The 5,000-nt window shown below is 40.2% G+C and overlaps 1 protein-coding gene across 1 annotated transcript in view; it reads right to left on the bottom strand.

Moving 5' to 3' along the window:
• The window catches only part of LOC137999949 (sphingosine-1-phosphate lyase 1-like), a 51,339-nt gene extending 47,626 nt beyond the window's left edge, over positions 1 to 3,713 (bottom strand). The window contains exon 1 of the mRNA XM_068846000.1: positions 3,569 to 3,713. The gene's annotated coding sequence lies outside the window, so the exon portion shown is untranslated. The remainder of the gene's footprint in view (positions 1 to 3,568) is intronic.
• Between the last annotated feature and the right edge of the window lie 1,287 nt (positions 3,714 to 5,000).

Here is a 5,000-nt window from a genome sequence, read left to right on the forward strand (position 1 = left end):
GCGGACATAGTAAACTGAAATCAGCAATGAACACAAATTAAATCAAATATTTCTTTTTGTCAGGAGAGGGGGAAACTGGAGTACCGGGCTGAGTACCAAGAGAAAATTCTCTGCCGAGTAGAGAACAAACAAACTCAACCCAAATGTGACGCCGAATCTGGGAATCGAACTCTGACCACATTAGTGGGAGGCAAGTGCTCTCACCCCTCCGCTATCCCTGCACCCCAAAAATGCAACAAAAGAAATTAAATGACAGCAGTGGTTCTAAAACAACTCTAAAAAAGGTAAAGGAAACATAAACATAAGCATAAGCAAAAGCTGTGTAAATCGGGAGTGACATAAGCATAAGCATAAGAAATGCTTATCATCTTATGCTTATGCTTATGTCACTCGTTTATAACTGTGTAAACCGGGGGCAACATAAACGTAAGCATAAGACCGAGGTGTCAGCTGTTTTTATGCCAACGGATATTCAAGTTAATAATGCCTAATACGGCGTCCGAAGGTACTATTTTCAGGGGCACCCAACGACCAATTTGTTGTAAAATGTATTATTATACCCCAGTTAATGAAAATAAATGTTATTAAGGCATTTTCAGGTGTCTTTCAGTGTTGCTGAGAAAACATTATCTGTTCATTTTTCCCAGCAAGACACACAAGAAATTTTCCAGCCAGCTAGATAAAATTGGTTGGTTTCCCAGCCAGCTGATCAAATTTATTTCCCAGCCAGGAATTCTGCGCGCTTTTAAATCCCTCGATCCAAAACGACCGAACAAAAGCGACAAAACCGGGACAAAAAACTCTGACCAGCGGTAGTATGTTTGTGACTACTCTCTAGGAGAGGGAAGGGGTTCTTTTTTTGTTCCAGAGTTTCGAAGCAAGCAACCGTGGACAATTTTCCTGTCGGTGTACGTTGGATCAGTGGCTTGATCTGATCGGCGTTATTTCAAGTTGAGAAACTAAATATTTTAAGCAAGAGCCGATACAACGTAGATTTGATTTTAGCCGAAATATAGTACATCACTAAAATCAAATCTACGTTGTATCGGCTCTTGCTTAAAATATTTAGTTCTTTTTTTGTTTTTGTTTTTTTTGTCGTCCTCAGTCTTCAGAGTTTCTACAGCCAGCTCGGGTTGAAATGCTAGAAAAAGTCAGTAATTCCCAGGCAAAACCTCTATCAATAACAAAATTTCCCAGCCAGCTCATCGAAACACCTGTATTTTTGCCAGCCAGCAAGATTCCTCTGAGGAACAGATAATGTGAGGAACGGATTCGTTGGGTGCCCCTGTATTTTTTTTACAAGAAACTTGCTGGGTTCGCAATCCTGCCTTTCCGACAAATCGCCGGAAATAAAATTCTCAGTCCCCGAGTCTCCTTGTTCTTTCCTCTTTCGGAAAATATTCCTTAGAAAATACCCAACAGGACCTCTTCAGTCTCTTTTCTCGTTCTCTTTCTTCTCGCCGTCGTTTTCTCTAAAAAGCAGAAGAAGTAATAGTAGGAGGAGAATTTCTTCTTCGTCCGTCATTTTGGAGACGTTGCTCGTCCCATTCTCCAGCGAGTTTTTTCCGGAGCAGACTGCGCTTGCGTATGTCACTCCTCTTATGCTTATGCAATATACTTATGCTTATGTCGCAGTGTAAACCAGGCTTAATGGATGGATCATATGACGAGTAATCAATATCATCAGTAGGTAATCAATAACATCAATGAGTAAATCGATGTCATCGATGAGTAATCGATAGCCCACAAAATGTTTGGGCTTCGATTACTCATCGATTACTGTCATTACTCATTGATCATCGCCAATAATAATCAACGACTAATCAACTGATGACCCATCGATTACTCATTGATTACCAATTGATATCATTGATCATCGATTAGTAATCGTAGACCGCAGCAACTTGACTACCCATTCTTGAGAGCCGAGTGCAAACTGGTCATTCCAAAGCCGTGAACTGATTAACAATTAGACCCGTAGCCCTTGCGGGCTACGGGTCAATAGCCCATGAGGCGAAGCCGAATGGGCTATTGACCAGTGGCCCTTGAGAGCGAAGGGTCTAATTGATTTAGTATCGAGCATTAGCCCTTCGTCAGAGCGAATAGAGGAATTGCGGGTGTTGTTAGTTTTTAGTAGTGTAAGGATAGACCGCAAATTGTCATGTTGTGGAGGGAGTGATAAGGAAGATTAAAATGGCGCGCAACTGGTTTTGACGCATCTGTGTCGTTTTTCTCTACATCTCGTAGGTGTTCGCGAAAGCGGTCCGCCAATCTTCTCCCTGTTAAGCCCTATACAAATCTTCTGCAAATACATAGTGTGCGGGTTATGCAATAGATGACATTACGGAGATGCGTGTAAAGTGGTCAGTGATTTTAACGGATCGATTCGGCCCTGAGATCTTAATCATGTTAGGTGAAATAAAAGGACACGTTTTGTAAAAAAAAAAGGGGGGGGTACGTTTTTAGATTGATTAAATATCATTTAAGGATTGTTGTTAGTCTCTTTCTGGTTAAGTATAATGTAACGAATGTAGTGAATGCCAGTGGTGTTTTAATTTTTGCCAATTAACTCTATTAAAAACAATATTGTATATACGGTGGCTCCCAAAAGGTCCCAAGTGAATCCTTCTGTCCAAGTCAAAACTGGAACGGAATCTTTGGGGACCGTGACTCCTTTCCATAACTTACCAAGTTACAGTAATATACCGTCCTCATACCTTTCTGGGCTTTTGGCTCAGTCAGTAACGGAAGGGTAATCTAATCCGATGGTGATGAGTTCTATGATATCTAATCGAATCTAACATAGTTAGGTTTTTTTTTTCCTTTCCTTTTATGGGCCCGCTCAGTGGCTAGATGGATTCCTAGCAATACAATTTACGCTTTTATTCTGCCGTTATTAAGTGCTAGTAGCTAATAATTCACCATATCAGTTTACTTCAAAATGGTTGATTGCTGCGAATTTGACTATATTTAACTTTGTTTACAACTATATGCTTTCTTTTTGCCGGGGTAGATTAGTCGGCAAAGCAACGGCCGGTGACTAGTACTATTCAATTCAGTTCTTAATGGTGGTAATTACACCTTGATCATTTCCTTTGATAAAACCAAATTTCCGAGCGACCTGCCGCTTTTGTGGTTTCATAAGACACAAGATGTAAGAGTGCTAGCTCTAGCTTTCGCTTCGCAAACGATCAAATTAAACTTCGGCAAACACGAGCCATTTATAACCGGTGGATATTGAATTTCGAATAACGTGGATTGTCAAAATCAGACTCTGCTGGAAATGCGGTGGTGACCGTGGCTGAAGGCTGTTCCGTGGAAATTGTTCCAACTGAACCTCACAACAGGGCCACTATTAACAATCAAAAAGTTAAAAATGTCTTAAAGGCGTTTAATCAAACATGGTTCGCTTCCCCACCTTATCAGGATTGTAAAAATCGGAATCTGTTCTCAATGCGATAGATCGATATCGAAGTGAGCTGGCGACCGAAACCTTTTTCACAGAACACAAAAAGTTAAACATGCCTTAATGTAAAGGCGTTGCTAAATCAAACATGGTTTCGCTTACCTGGCTTAACAGGATTGTCAAAAATCAGACTCTGCTCGGAATGCGGTAGATCGACTATCGACGTGAGCCGGTGACCGTGAAACCTTTTTCACGCGCAAGGCCTACAACCAACTGGACTTCTCAAACGCTATTCAAAACCAAAAAGGTTAAACAAGTCTTACTTATAAGCCTTTAATCAAACATGGTTCGCTTAGCAGGTTCAAACATGTTTAATGAAACTAAATGTTCGGTGTACTACGGGTGCGGACATAAAAATATGAAGAAAATCTTGTTCAGCTTCAGGGAAAATGAGGGAGGGTAAAATATTCTAACGATTAAAAGACAGCAAAGTGGAAAAATCTGGTGAAAAAATCTTTAATATTTTGAGTTCCTTCGTTGGCAGATTTGTAGACCACATACTTAAGAAGTGGGCAAATATGCTTCGTTTACTCCACATATTTGTGAGTAACGCATCATTTGTTGGTGTTGTTGACGCATGCGCAACTATCTGACCTTTTGCTGAGTCGGTGACTCAATTTCTAGACACGCTTGATTACCTGTATAAACAGTCGCATAGCTTAGTTACGATTATAAACAGTCGATGTCACATCCCCAACCACAAAGTACATAATTCTTTTCTAAGCAAAGATTAACAGGATGCATTTAATCTTCGTAGTTGTTCTTCACTCGAAGTGTTATATTTACAAGCGGTCAACGTGGTATTTTGCTAGCACCCTTCTGTCAGCTCAAAATTTACATTTAATTCATGGAATTGGCTGGCAACAACTCTATTTCAAAGTCCAATTGCAGTTTAATTTCTTAATGAAATACGCGTCAATCATACTTTTGCCTGAAGCTCCGGAACATTACCTTACGTTCCACTTCCGCTTGTGCTGTGAGAACAGCTTCCTTGAATTCTCTTACTGCGCTGTTCGTCTCTTACATTGATAGGCCATGATCATCGGACTGACTAACAAAAATGATCGATTTAATGAAATTTGTCCGTCATCTCCTGCATCATCTACGGGCTCGTGGGGCAGATTGGTTTGGAAGTATTCTTGTTGAGTGAGTATTAAAGACACTATCAAATAAGTTTGAAGGAAAAAAGTGGAAATCCTCTCTCTCCTTTTATCACGCGTCCTCTTCGAAAGTAACTCGTAGTTCTTAGTTTCTGGTTTCCTGTTTAGATAGTGTTCGTCAGTTCTGTATATTGTAATGTTAAAATATCTTCGGTACGCAGTTTAGCAGATACATGTTTTCTGCACGTCCCTAAAATAATTCGTTCATTGTCCGTAAGAGTTATTGTAATCAACCAGGAACCCATGACTCATGGGTTCCTGAATCAACTCTTTTGTGGCATTGTTTTGCAGATTGGTATAAATTGTATCTTCATGGTGTGAGTTCTTCCTTCGGGTCGAAAACTGTTCGAACGACAAATCACGTTTTTCTTGTT

This window comes from Montipora foliosa, chromosome 1 (genome assembly GCF_036669935.1).
Source record: "Montipora foliosa isolate CH-2021 chromosome 1, ASM3666993v2, whole genome shotgun sequence".
Lineage (NCBI taxonomy): Eukaryota > Metazoa > Cnidaria > Anthozoa > Scleractinia > Acroporidae > Montipora > Montipora foliosa.